Consider the following 15408-nt stretch of genomic DNA (forward strand, 5'->3'; position numbering starts at 1 on the left):
TACAATATCATCTGCAAACATCAGTACAGAAGGTTCCCAAACATTGCCCTCTCTCATTAGGGCCACTCCAACATCCACTGCCCTACCTTGTATCTCTTTTAGAACCCCATCCATATACAGACTGAACAACCATGGAGAAATGACACATCCCTGTGTCAATCCAACATTCAAACAGAAAAATTCACTCAATTCACTATCCACATGTAAGGCAGCTTTGGCTCCCTCATACATATTCTTCATGCCATTCAACAACTTCCCATTTACTTCACAAATTCTTAATATTTTCCACATTCCTTGTCCATCCACCCTGTCATATGCTTTCTCCAAATCCATGAAAGCTGCATAAAACATCTTTCCCTTCTCTTGAAATTTTTCCACTAAAGACCTAAGAATGAATATCTGATCTATGCAACCTTTTCCCTTCCCAAAACCTCCCTGTTCTTCTCTAACTAATTCCTCTGTTGTTTCCCTAATCTGTCAATATGTCTCCTACCATATACCTTTCCAGTTACACTATGAAGACAAATGCCCCTATGATTACAACACACTCCTTTTTCCTGTTTTTCTTTTGTACAGGGGCATAATCATAACTGACTTCAAATCCTCTGGGACTCTACCTTAATCCCAGCCCAATCTGCACATCTTCTATATCCATTCTAGCACTGTACTATCTCTCCCCCATGTTTCAGCATTTCAGTACATACTTCAACAATTTATAGGGCTTTCCCCAATTTCACTTTCTCCATTACTTTCCCTACTTCCATCCTTCTGATTTCTTCACCTCTTTACACCTCCCTCCTTCTCCCAGCCACTTATACTCGCATTGCTTTCATTCTCTATGTTTAACGGTTCCTGAAAGTGTTCTCTCCATCTGCTCACTTTTTCTCCCTTCCCCAATAGCAATATACCATTTTTATCTTTAACTCCCCAAGTAACTTCCTTATCACCTTGTCTAACTCTCTTTAACTCTTTCTAGAACATTTTGTTTTATTCCCTCCAATTTACACTCAAATTCCTTCCAAATTCCTCATCCATTCTCTTCTTTAACCCCTTAACCGCGGGGCATCACTTTCGTGACGCTTGGGAGCAAGGGATTATACCACAGGGCGTCGCTTTTGTGATTCTGTGTTATTTTGAATTCACCCGGGCTTCCAAGTGGGGGCTTGTATCATCTATCAGTACTGCCAATGTCCAACACTAGTTAGCACTCCTAATCTCATCTGTACTCCCATCCATTGTTGACAATTTAGCCATTTCTCCCCGTTCTTGACTTCCCTCCCTACCCCCCCCTCCATTACCCTATCCTCTCACCTGCCTGGCCGTGTTACGCTAAGTAAATCTTCCCTGGAATTTTTCACTGATTTCATCCATTGAAATAAGCCCTATGCCCTATTCTTATACCAAATAACATATACAAGAAAGAAACGAGGTAAGTGAGAATGCCATACACCTGGAATTGGCTAATTATCACCTGACAACACCTCACGTGCACTCGTTCGCTAATTTTCGCTGTTTATTTCCCCTTGAAATGTGCCGTATAATCTATTTTCGTAATAAATATACATATAAGGAGGGAAGGGTGAAGCCTAAGTGATATTTACATTCACCTGGAACTACCTAATTTATAATGTATTGTCTAGATTTCCTGCCAATCATTTCACTGCTATAAAGTAGCTGTGTCAAGAGGCTAAACGTTGGCAGTACTGATTTCCCTAGGTAGGCCACCACCCTGGCCCACCCTTATCAGTTCACTCTCATCTTCCAGTATGGGGGTACGTCTGTTCGCTTTTCCTAGCTTCAGGGCCTTTTCACCCCCATGCAAAAGGCCCTGTGACCTTTACCCCCCACTAAACCTCGTGTGGAAAGAGGTAAAGGGCTGACAATTGATAAAAGAGTGACTACAATCTTTCTATTGAGTAAAACAGTGCAAGTGGAATTGTAAATAATGTGTAAATAATATGTAAACAGCAAGTGAAAGTAATGAATGTAAATATACGTGAACAGTGGAAAATAGTTTTATAAGTTACTTCAAGTGACAGTGCATAACACAGTGTAAATAAAATAGAAATGTAAATAACGTAAATAAAATAGAGAACGTAAATAGAAATGTAAATGAGTAGTATTATAAGAATACGAGTATATACCCTAGGAGTAATGAAAGTGAAAGTTTCACTCTAGCATGTCTGAATACTATGAGTTATGAGAGTGAAATTGAAAGTGACATTCACTCTCAATGCTAGTATACAGGACGAGAAAGTGAATGCTACGTATTTTACTGAAAGAAATTGAATCCCTACAGTGACAATAAACTAATACTACTGAAGGAAACTTATGGATAAAGACTGTAGATATATATAAGTGTTATATAGTAATAGAAATATAAAGTGTGAGGGGTTTTATGAATAATAAATGACAGAGTACCAAGAGCGAACTAGTGCAAGTGCGACGGTCAGACGCGCTCGTAATTTTCATTGCTTTCACAGTGGGTTTTTTTTTGGAGTATGGATCCCAAACTACTTGAAAATCATAGAGTAGTGTTTATAGTGTTAATATCTGGCTGTGGTAATCATATTACGGGTTGTCGGGAAGTGTAAAGTGGAGACTTCGTTACCCAACTTCAGAGGTCTCCACAAGTCCTACCGTAACCAACGAAGGCTCAACAAACATTCCAGGAGAAAGCTGAAGGTATGTGCCATAAGCATATGTAATTTTAATATTCTAGGACTAATAACTGATTTTTGGCAAATATTTTTTGAGAGTCTGTCGGAGCCCGAATAACCCCGCGGCACACGCAAAACATTGGTAAACATGCCCGCGGTGTAAGGGTTAACACGCCCCATCCTGACCGACTTTACACCACTGACTCCCCCCAATCCCAACGAATTTTGGAAAAAAAAAAATTTTGGCTCAAACCCCCACTTTTGGTGAGAAACATCGAAAATTCGTAGAGAAATCGCTCACCTGAGGTTTAAAATAATCAATACACGTAGCAGTACTCCTTACCTTACTCGGTTTTCTATCAGGCTGGCTCCAAAGAAAACCAGGTCTATGGGAGGGTAGCCTAACTATTCCACACCACTCATAAACAGTATTTATTTATTTATTTGGTATGAATGTGTATGTAGTACAGGTAACTCGCACGGAACACGTGGGTTTCGTTCCTACCGTGCCGTGTTAGGTGCGAAATCGCGTACAGTAACCCCTCCAATATCCGGATCAATAGAGCCATAGGCAGGTCCGGATAGTGGTCCTGTCCGGATATTGGGCCCCAGCTTATGGACTAGTACTTACGGACCCTAACTCTGAAAAAAACCTATACATCTCCCTCTGGACATGCATAGCACCTATTTAAGACCCAAATCACACCAATAAGGGACATAAAAGACTGAAATAAATGCAAAAGAACCATAAAATGAGGTTTTAGAGGTGAGTTTATACAATATTAAACATTCTGGGTACTTACAAGTCCCTTGGTCTTGCACTGGTTTGAACCGCCAGTTTGCAGTCCACAGTTAATCCTCTGCACTCTAAATTCTAATTTCTTAACACTGCACAACACTGTAAATTCCTGTGTGTTCTAGTGGCAAGGTATTGCAGTTTATTCACTGTTTATTCACAAAAAACAAGCACCTGTGGCTTGCACTGTTATGAGTATCTGCTCTCCATCGGAGTTAAGCTGTGACTGTTGATGTTGGTGGGGTAACAGAGTTGCCAGATCGCAACAGCCACATTACCAATCTCCTCAACTTTCATTGTCAAATATAACTTTTCATTACCAAATTCGTAAAGCTAGCATATATTCTTCACTAATTATATATACAAGTGGAAATACATGTAATCACTCTCCTTATAACTAACACCATGTTGATTATTTTCACACTATGTAGGGTAGCAGATTAATCAGAGAGAGCAAACAATCCACCATCTCCATCCTGTGTATCCTCATACATGTGAAAAATCCATTTGGTAATGCATTATTCTAATGCATTACCAAACGAATTTTTCATTACCAAATTGGCCCACACTTGGTAATGAAAAATACCAAATGGCAACCTGACAGGGGAGGGGGGAGGGGGATGGAAGGAAGGGGTGAAGGGACCATGGTGTAACAGCTGTTTGGTGCCAGGCGGGAATTTCAAATTATGGGAGGGAAAAAAAGTCAGATTTTTTTTTAATTTTTTGCAGTTTTTGGCCCATTTTGGGAATATTGGATCCCAGGAGGATTATGTCCGGTTAGTGGGGATGTTCGGATATTGGGCGTTCGGATATTAGAGGGATTACTGTATATTTAAACTACTCCGTATTTTGCTCCCTAGACCCCCCAAATGTGTTGTTTTGCTGTTATCTGTCACTGGTAATCACTAGAAAGCACTTTAGGTGGTTAGAAGGTTTATTTAATGTTATAACTCACAAATACAGTACTCCACAGCAAAACTTCAACACACAAATACTGTACATAAACACAAGGAAACATTCCGACGCCGATCATAGGTAATCATATAAATCAGGTTAACTGGTATTGTACCAGTGCTTTAACTTACAAGTACATACCAGAACAATACATATTTAACTTAGAAATGCAGTACTGTGATATCGAATTATTTCAGTACATAATCTGTTAGGAATGGCTGGAAAAAAAAAATGTTATGAATACATTTTCACCCTTTTGATATACGTTTATGGTAGTTTCGAGTTATTTTTTACGTTATCGTTGTGCCCATGCTTGGAAAAGGGAGCGAAAGAGTTGAATTTTCAGTCCTAAATGAGAAAACTGCACGTCCTCCAAGGCTAGACTCTGCCACGGGAGAATAAAGTGGAGGGTCAGTCCGAGTAGCAATAAGGAAGTTGTGTCACAACTTTCAGCTCCCACACCACGAGAATGGCTAAAAATAGAATCGTAATACATATTCAGAACTAACATTAAGTCTAATTATTACGAATACAGATACAAAGCAGAAATAAATACGTTTACAGACGGGGAAAACGTACTTCTTCTGTCATAACATGTTCATCTTTCTCTATCATTTTATGTTCATCTTTATCATTTTACTTGTTATTTTCGCAATATATATTGCTGTCTCGTAAACAGGGTGGTTGTTTGTGTTTTGCAAGGGAGGAAAAAGATTGTATTTTCTGTCTGGGTCGAAATAATGGGTGTAACTATGTGTGGTTAGGCATGGCCACGAGCGAAAAAATCGTACATCCACTCATAACGATAGCAGGTGGTGAACTGACAGATGATACATGAGAGGGTGAAGTCAAGGCCAGTCTCATGTCCCAGATTTTCGTTCACTTCCCGAAAGTTTTCAGTTTTATACACGTTGCATTGCATCAAATGATCCAAACCATTACAGCAAACCTGAGCAAATAGGTAAAGATACCAAGACAAAAATGTATTTTTCTCTTATTATAAGTCTTTAACGAACAAACAAAAAAGGCAATATTCCGACGCCGATTATGGGTAATCATATAAATCAGGTTAACTGGTTACAAGGCTTTATTTAATGCTTTAATTGCTTACAAGTACATACCAGAACAGTAAATATTTAACTTACAAATACAGTACTGTAGAAAAGCAGTACAGTAAGAGTTTAACAAACAAACAAAAAAGGCAATATTCCGACGCCGATCATGGGTAATCATATACAGTAATTCGGGTTAACTGGTTACAAGGCTTTACTTAATTATTTAACTTTATTTAAGTGCTTACAAGTACAGTACATACGAGAACAGTAAATATTTAACTTACAAATACTGTACAGTACTGTGGAAAAAACGAACAAATAAAAAAGGCAATATTCTGATGCCTATCAAGTAAACTGGTTATAAGACTTTATTTCTTGCTTTAACGTTATTTAATAGTACTGTACTTTAAGTTGCACATAAACTTGCCAGAACAGTACAGTACTGTAAACATTTAACTTACAAATAATGTGCTACTGTACTCGGGAATATCTCACTCACTGAATAATTTCCCGCCTAGATCGTCACATAATCAAAACAAACCGCGCGCTGCGGTGACGTTCGAGGATTTGATCTTTCAAAGGCCTCTCCTGCGTTAATTTGTTGTTTTCATAATGGTTCTTTAATCTTACGTTGTCTTATAGGTATCCCAGCCCTTACCGTGTATAATTGCGAGCGCGTTCCGTGAGATCGTGTTCCGTGCGAGTTACCTGTACATGAGTATATTGGTTTTCAAACAGTAATACAGGCAATATAACCATTGTTTCACTCACTAACACATCAACATATCTGACTTTTTTTTGGCAACATTACCTGATCATCATTTCTGACTGTTTCTTCCTCTAATGCTATGTAAACTTTGTCCTCCACATTATCATCAATTGGGGAATCACTCTGGCCCTGAATGTCTTTATTGGCCAGGTCACTCCGACTCCGCTCTTTCTTTACCCCTGCACAATTGTTGACTCTATACAGAGGTCTTATCCGCCCCTGTGTGGAGTACAACTCTCATGTGTGGGGAGGCTCCCCACATACAGCTCTTCTCAATAGGGTGGAGACAAAGGCTTTTCGTCTCATTAACTCTCCTCCTCTTACTGACTCCCTTCAACCTCTGTCTCTTCGCCGCACTGTTGCATCTTTATCTCTTTTCTATCGCTACTTTAATGGTCACTGCTCCTCTGAACTGTCTGCTTGCATTCCTCCACCTCTACGACGGGCGCGTAGCACCCGTCTGGCAGCAAACTCTCATCCCTTTTCTGTCCAACTCTCTAATGCACTAATGCAAGAGTTAACCGTTACTCCCAGTCTTTCATTTATGCAACAGGTCAGCTCTGGAACTGTCTCCCTCTGTCTGTATTTCCTGCTGCCTATGATCTCCAGTCTTTCAAACGCAGTGTGTCCAGGCATCTCAAAATGATCGGATCTTGAATTTGGCTCTCTATTGTATTTTGTTTTTCTCTTGGAAGGAACTGTTACTGCGGGCCATGGCCTTTGGTTCCTTCTTCCTCGCATAAAAAAAAAAAAAAAAAAGTGAATTGCCGAGACAATGGCGTGCAGGGGGGGGGGGGGTCATGCAGAGTTAGGCACTGTCCCTGCCTGACATCTTGTAGAGGAAGGTGTCCTGTGTTTATGTACCAAAAATCACACGCAAAAATTAAAAATTGTGCCAATTATGAACCTTGCAATTACACGACGTACCGGTACGTCGACGGGTCTGGCTGTGACAAAATGTTGCGACGTACCCATATGTCGACGGGATGCCTCGGGTTAACATGAAGCCTATTTTATAAAAAAGTGTTCAATATCTCAAGCAATTTATCGAATACTGTAACAAGATCATTGATTGTGAAAGTCCAAGTTCAAGTGCGATGACCATTACAGGCTTGCAGTCTTCATGCTGGGAAACAACCTTGAGTTTCATCTCAAGAGAAATTCCCTTCCTCCTCTTCTCACCAGTAGCAGGAGAGACAGATGGACATTTCATAGACATGATGGATGCACAAAACACAAAGTAGGTACCACAGGGTATCCAAAAAAATAATGGAAACAAAGAACACTGTAAAGTACCAGTTGTATACTCTAGCGACCGGGTGGCAGACTAGGAGATGCAGCTCACTGCCACTAGCCAGCACCACGAAAGAGTATCATAACACATACTGCTAGCTTGGGAAAATATCAAAATTCAAAGTACAGTTTCTGTCATCGTAAAGCCAAAAAAAATTGAGTCGACTGATCATAACTTGGGGATCGCTTGTATATATACATAGACTGTACATATGTATATGTGGGTGTAAATACACAGGTATACCTCGATATACGATACTGCTTGATGCAATACCCCGGCTTAACGATGGGGGTAGAAATACCACCATACCTCGCCCAACGATGGCAAAACCCCAGTTGAGAACACCGCTTCCCATCTGATCAGCGAAGTTAAGCAACGTTGGGTCTGGTTAGTACTTGGATGGGTGACCGCCTGGGAACACCAGATGCTGTTGGCATCCCTACGTGTCAAGTGGGGTTGGTGGAGGATTAGTGCCCCTCCCTGTAAAGCAATTAACTCTAAGCCCTTGGCCACCCCATTTGGGATACATGGCGTCTGGCAATGAATGAATGAAAAAAATTTCTTCCACTGATTTTGATGATATTTTAGACTAAAACTGTGTGTTTAGGTTGATTTACAAACTGTTTTTAGACTTATATCGATGTGTTTCAGCTATAGATGGGGTGAACATTGTCATTTTAGGGTACGGTTTACTAAGCTTGATTTTTTCCAGACTTATATTTGATGATTTTCAGATTTTATTTGTTGGCTTTAACCCGTTAACTGCGCATGGCGGTTTTTTGGAGGTGTCCGTGGTGTGCAGACATAGGGGTAAAAATGAAATTTCCAAAAGGCCAAATTTTGTCTTAGGAATTGAGAGAACACATGCCAAAGTATATAGTAACGAAATATTAGCTCAATATTTACCTTGGTAAAGCCATGGATGAACATCAAAGTGTCTGATTCCCTATTGGAATGTATGGTTTTCGTTTTTTTTCTGTTTTGGTTTTGGTTTTGGTTTCAGTTTTGAAGGCTCAAACGTGCTTGCATGGGTCGGCCTTGGTCACCATGGCACCATATTTGAAATTCACCTGCGCAGCCAGGGCTGTATTGAGCAGTCGCACTTGGAACAGCCCAGGATGTGTAGAGCAGTTAACGGGTTAATGAGATACTGTATTTACAAGTGCTAGGCTTAGGTTACCTACTTCTACGGCTGTTAGACCATTTATATTGGCTTTAAACTTGTTTTGGGGCTCATTTGGGTGGGTTTTGGACTTGGTTGTGGGGGAAACCCAAGGCTAAAAAACACATCCCATTACTATACATGTTAAATCTACCTTGATAAACGATACCCTGCCTAATGATGTGTTTTTAACCCCTTAAGCGCGGGCATGTCGGAGGCGGTCCGTGCACCTCACGTGGAGATATTCACGCTCCGACTGACTTTTTAAAAATATTTGCCAAAAATCAGTTATCAGTCCTAGAATATTATAATTACATATGCATATGGCACATACATTCAGCTTTCTCCTGCAATGTTTGATGACCCTTTGTCGACTACCGTAGGACTTGTGGAGACTTCTGAATTGGGTAACGAAGTCTCCACTTTACACTTCCCGACACCCCGTAATATGATTACCACAGCCTGATTTTATCACTAGAAACACTATTCTATGATATTCAAGTAGTTTGGCATCCATACGTCAGAAAAAAAACACTGTGAAAGGAATGTAAATTACGAATGCGTATCAGCTTCCCACCTGCGCTCGTTACGCGCTGGTATTTTGTCATTTATTATTCATAAACATACTCACACTTTATATTCCTAGTACTTTATTACACACATATGTATATATACATATATATATATATATATGTATATATATATATATATATATATATATATATATATATATATATATTATATATATGTATATACATATACATACATATATATATATATATATATATATATATATATATATACATATACAGTACTCCCTCATTATCGACGTTTTTTTTATCGACGGATTTGATTATCGACGTTTTTTTTTTTCCGCTGGGAGTTATTTAAATTATTATTATTAAAAAATAAAAAAATAAAGAATTGTATTGGCACCTCCTAGCAAGCGCGCCATCCCGCCAGGTGTCTCTGGCCGCTCGCGGCATGTTACCGCCGACCCAACAAACAACAGCATCAGTCCACGTTGGTCTGTTGTTCTCACATCATATTCGGCCACATCTATCGTGCTTTCGCGATCATCATGGCTCCGAAGCGCCCTTGTAACACTCCAACTGGAAATAAGGCAGCTAAGAGAGCAAGGAAAGTACTTACCCTGGAAGTAAAGAACGAAATATTACAAAAATTTAGAAGTGGAATGAGCTATGCAGCGGTTGGTCTCGAGTATGGCATGAATGAGTCCAGTGTTCGTGGCATAAAACGGAGAGAAAAAGACATTAAAGATGCTCTGGCTTCGTGCACACCAGGATCGGCTAAAGTAACGATGCATGTGAGATGATGATGCCTTGGTGAAAATGGAAAAGGCACTGAATATTTGGATTGAGGACTTAAACCGTCGACACGTGCCGCTAGACTCCCAGTTCATCAGAAACAAAGCAAAACAACTCTATGGTCGGTTTGCTGGTGAAAGCAGTGGTGTTGGTGAAGATAATGGTGATGAAAGTGAGGCAGGTGAAAATAGTGATGATGGTGATGAAAGTAATGACGATGGTGATAGGCCTAGTAATGTTGGTGCTTCTAGGCAAAAGAAATTTGCAGCCAGCAAGGGCTGGTTCGAGAATTTTAAGAAAAGGTATGGCCTACATAACATTAGGATGACTGGTGAAGCAGCTTCAGCAGATCAAATAGCAGGAGAATCGTACCCACGTGACTTTGCTGAACTTATAAGGGAGAAAGGGTACAGGCCTGAACAAGTGTTTAATGCGGACAAAACAGGCCTGTGGTGCAAGAAAATGCCTAAAAGAACGTACATTTCGAAGGAGGAGAAAAGTGTGCCAGGCTTTAAAGCAGCAAAAGATCGTGTGTCTGTGCTGTTGTGTGGTAATACAGCAGGACATAAGATAAAACCCATGCTCCTGTATCATTCCAAACGTCCACGTGCTTTAAAAAATAGAGACATGAACTTCTTGCCTGTGTTTTACCGATCAAACAAGAAAGCATGGATGACAGCTGAATTGTTTCTTGATTGGTTCCACAACTGTTTTGTCCGAGAGGTGGAAAAATATCTGGCAAACCTGTGAATGGAATTTAAAGTTTTACTTGTTTTGGACAACTGTCCTGGGCATCCAGAAAGTTTAAAATTTGCCCACCCCAATGTTGAGGTTGTCTTCCTCCCCAAGAATACAACCTCAATTTTGCAACCAATGGATCAGGGAGTCATTGCCGTTTTCAAAGCAAAATATGCAGAGAAAACACTTGCCATGATCAGGGAGTCTCTTGATGAGAAAAGTGAGGCCACAAGCAGGGAAATATGGAGGCAGTATAATATCGCCCAGTGCATAGCTTTCATTAAAGAAAGTCATGACGAGTTGACAACAAAATGTGTGAACTCGTGTTGGAGAAAATTATGGCCTGATGTCGTAAACGATTTCCAAGGATTCCCCTCTATTGTTCCCCAGTTACTCAACATCGTGAAGCTGGCTCATGAAGTTGGTGGTGACGGTTTTTCAAATTTACGACCTGAGGAGATAGAAGATGACTTCTGGGACATGCTGGTGAAGCCCTGACAGATGAGGAACTAGAACAACTCATCGAGGTTCGAGAGCAGGTTGAGGATGAACTAGAAGAGGAACAGCTCCCCACACTTACTCTGGAAAACCTAGGAGAAGTGTTAAGAATGACACGGGCCCTCACTGATCGTCTGTTTGAAATAGATCCATCGCTTGAGAGGTCACTTAAAACGAAGAGGTTGCTGGAAAGTGCCATGATGCCCTACGTGGAGATTCAGCGATCTATGAGGAGGGAAATATCTCAGACCAAAATTGAGCACTTCTACAGACCAGTCTCCAAAAACTGACAGCACTACAATAAACTGAATGGTGAGCAGAATTATATTTCTGTACAGTTTACTGTTTAAGATACAGAATTTGTTATAATGTTAAAGACGAGCTGGATTTTTTGTCAATAAAGAATATTTCTTGCAAAAGTTAAGCTGAGATTAAATATGAAATATACGAGCATAAGGAGAGTTGAATTTTCCTAAAAGAAGATCCTAGCGAAAGCTAGGCTAAGATTCATCTTTGATAGCATAAACTGCCATACAGTCGTGAAAATTTAGGTCTGGGAGAAATGGAATACAAGAATGAAAGGAAGCTCTTGAGAATGAAAGTAAATGGGAGAGCGTGGTCTCTCTGGTATGAGCTATAGCACCACGCGTGTGTTGTGAAGATCGGTGCGAACAGCTGATCTAATGTAACACTTGCCTCACACTCTCAGTTATTAGAAAGTATGAATGACCACCACTGCTGCGTTCGTTTTTTTTTTTTTTTTTTTTTTTTACATGGTTATGTAAACGTATGGATGGCTACAACTGCTGGTTTCACCTTTTATTTTTAGATGGAGTGAGGTGTGACGATACAGCAGCCATTACAAGTAAAGGTCCAGTGTACGACCACTACACATCAACATCAGAGATTATGCTATTTTTTCCATAATTCTTTACTATATAAGTAGTTTTATTATGATATTCAGTTTTTCAATTGCCTAACTAATTTATTTCTAAGAAACACTAAAACTAAATTGCATATTACATACGAGTGACTGAAGGGATACCAAAATATATAAACAAAGGGTACCTGACCAGACGAAAATCGGTATCGACGGTTTTAGGCATAGACGGGTATCTTAGGTACCTAACCCCCATCGATAATGAGGGTGTACTGTATAAATATATATATATATACACTAACCTCTCAACTAACATTTTAAAAACTCGTTTTCATTTTAACACGAGCATTGGAAATAGTGGTCCAGTGAACCTATCCTTAGTTTATTGCACTGACGTACGCGGCCAAGTCCTGAAACTTGGCAGAGATTATACTGTAATGCAGAGGAATAGAGACTATTTATACTTTCATGGTGGTAGATGGTGGCAACCATCATCCACTCACTTGATGTAGTGCTGCCTACTTCCTTAGCTTTTATCATTCTTTTTCTGTGCCTGTCCTCCTCTCTTCCTATTTCTCCTATCTTTCCTGTCACTTCTTATTCCTTTTCTTTCCTTTACAGGTGGCTTTACATTGAGTGACAAGCCAAAAGGTTTCCTGTAAGCCAAGAAACCATTTACAACGCTGGGTGGTAACCATATAACCAAACCATACGTGCTCCCTACGTGTCAACAAGTGGGTTGGTGGAGGGTTGGTGCCCCTCCCTGTAAAACAACTAACTCAGTGTCAAATGGCCACCCTTTGCGGGATTATGGTGTCTGGCAATAGACAGATAGATGTTTAACTAACAGGGTTTTCTCGATTTAACGCGACTTTACACGTACGTCTATCTATCTATCTATTGCCAGATGCCTCAATCCTGTTTTGAGGTGGCCACAAACAAATCGCCTCCACGTCGTCCTGTCCCGCGCCATTTCACTGCCCTGCTCCCAACTCACACCCCCCTCTCTCATATACCTCTCCACCCCATCCCTCCATCTCATCCTCGGCCTCCCCCTCCCTCTTCCCCCCTCCACCTCACTCACATACACTCTCTTCGTCAGTCTTTCACCCTCCATCCTCCCCACATGGCCAAACCACCTCAGTGTGTTCCTCATAACACTTCCTATCACATCCACATCCACACCACAACGCTCCTTTATATCCTCATTCGTCAGCCTGTCTCTCCATGTGACTCCACAGGCTCCTCTTAAAGAACTCATTTCCACTGCTCTCACTCTTGACTTGTGTCCTTCCAACAATGTCCAAGCTTCACTTCCATATGTTAGAGTTGGTATCACAATACTGTCATGTAGTAACTTTTTCACTTCCATGCTCACTTCCCTGTTTCTTATCACTGCTTTCAAGGAACCAGCAACCTTTCTTCTCTACTGTACCCTTTCAAGCACTTCACCCTCCAGACCTCCATCCTTACTCATCACACTACCCAAGTACTTAAACGTACTCACATTTTCCAATTCCTCACCATCCAACCTCGCTGTACATTCACTGACTTAACCTCTCTCAAAGACCATCACTTTACTCTTCCCTACATTCACCTTTAGATTCCGTTTCTTGCACACTCTCTCAAACTCATCCACCAAGCCTTCCAGCTCCCCTTCGTCTTCACTCAACAACACAGTATCATCTGCAAACAACAGTACAGGGAGTTTCCAAACACTATCCTCTCTCACCAGGGCCACTCCAACATCCACTACCCTACCTTGTACCTCTTTTATTACCCCATCCATGAACAGATTGAACAACCATGGAGGCATGACACATGACACATGTGATGGTTTCAAATTATCCGTGTGCGCCTTGGACAGTCCCGAGCTGATAGACCGTGTGTGGCAGTTTATGCATAAATACAAGTTTTTACTTGCCTGTTGCTTAAACTGGTTTTATTCTAACTATAATATTCGAAAATGAAGTTTGGCCCTGTTCTGAGCAATTTGGCTCATTTTTGGACAAAATTTGGCCAGGAAAGTGATGGCAGATCTAAATTGTTACAACCTGATGCTGCAGAACAGAAAGAAGAATACCGCTCAGATCAAGATTGAGCAGTTCTTTATGAAGAAGACAGAAAACCTAAGGGATCCAAAGCTTCGCCATGAGCTTTACGGTTGGTAAGTCCATGCCGTAACTTGAACGCGAAGAGCCAACCCTCGGATGCCTTGAAGTCTAGGGCGTCGTGAAGCCTGGCGAACTTCTCAGCAGCAGCCTTCAGCTCCGTTCCAAGTACCATCACACCAGCAGCACGTTGCTGTCGATACCAAATCAACGTGGAGCGGTCGATTTCAGCAAACTTGGGAGTAAACATCACCTTCCTCTCCAAGTTGCGTTTGCTTCTCAACGAGAAGTCAGCCGTGTACTGCATGAGTTTGTCTCGGGATCTCTTGATATCGAACAGAGTAGATCAGGCCAGGTTGAACTCGCGGAGGATGCGGGAAGAAGACCACACCGCATCTACTTTCTCCAATATCTCCCGTTTCTTCTCCAGAGTCAACACCACTCTCTTCCTCTTCTCAGGCGGCGGGGCCATCATCATACACACTAATTAGAGGCACGAGAGCAGCAGGAGTGCCAGCAGCAGGTAAGGTACCACCACAAAAGCCAGCACGTGGGCAGCCATGACGATGAGCGTGCACTTGCGACGAGAGACAGGCGGAAAGTGGGGAGGATGCAGCGGTGCTCTATTGGACGTCGGAGGAATGACGCGCCACAACAAAGCTGTCCCGCGCCGCATGTGCCAAGTTCAAATTACTGGCGGGAAAAATCCGTTTTTTTTTTTTCTTTTCTTTTTTTTTTCTAATTTTTTGCGGTTTTCGGACCATTTTGGGAATATTGGATCCTGGGACAATTATGTCCGGTTAGTGGGGATGTTCGGATATTGGGCGTTCGGATATTAGAGGGATTACTTATAAAACCATATGTCATAGCTGGAATTATGCATTCGTTATATACTTTTCGTATCTCTATATATATATATATATACTGTATATACTGTATATATACAAATACAAAAAGTATATAACGAATGCATAATTCAACCTATATCGTATGGTTCTGAGACCTGGAAACTGACAAAATCAATGGACAATAAATTAATCCATTCTCAGAGAGGAATGGAAAGGTCAATGTTGGGTATATCTTTAAGATACAGGAAAAGATCAACTTGGGTGAGAGAGCAAACTAAAGTCAAAGATATTATAGAAATTATAAAAGAACAGAAA

General features: G+C 40.8%; 1 protein-coding gene and 1 pseudogene across 1 annotated transcript in view; one reads left to right on the top strand and one right to left on the bottom strand.

The window, feature by feature from the left end:
- spartin overlaps window positions 1–15408 on the bottom strand; it is a 556986-nt gene that overhangs the window by 215123 nt on the left and 326455 nt on the right. The gene's annotated exons all lie outside the window — the stretch shown is intronic.
- Window positions 7845–7964, top strand: LOC145405712 (5S ribosomal RNA; annotated as a pseudogene).

This window comes from Coenobita brevimanus, chromosome 67, assembly GCF_032717465.1.
Source record: "Coenobita brevimanus isolate Jiangsu-jjx chromosome 67, ASM3271746v2, whole genome shotgun sequence".
Lineage (NCBI taxonomy): Eukaryota > Metazoa > Arthropoda > Malacostraca > Decapoda > Coenobitidae > Coenobita > Coenobita brevimanus.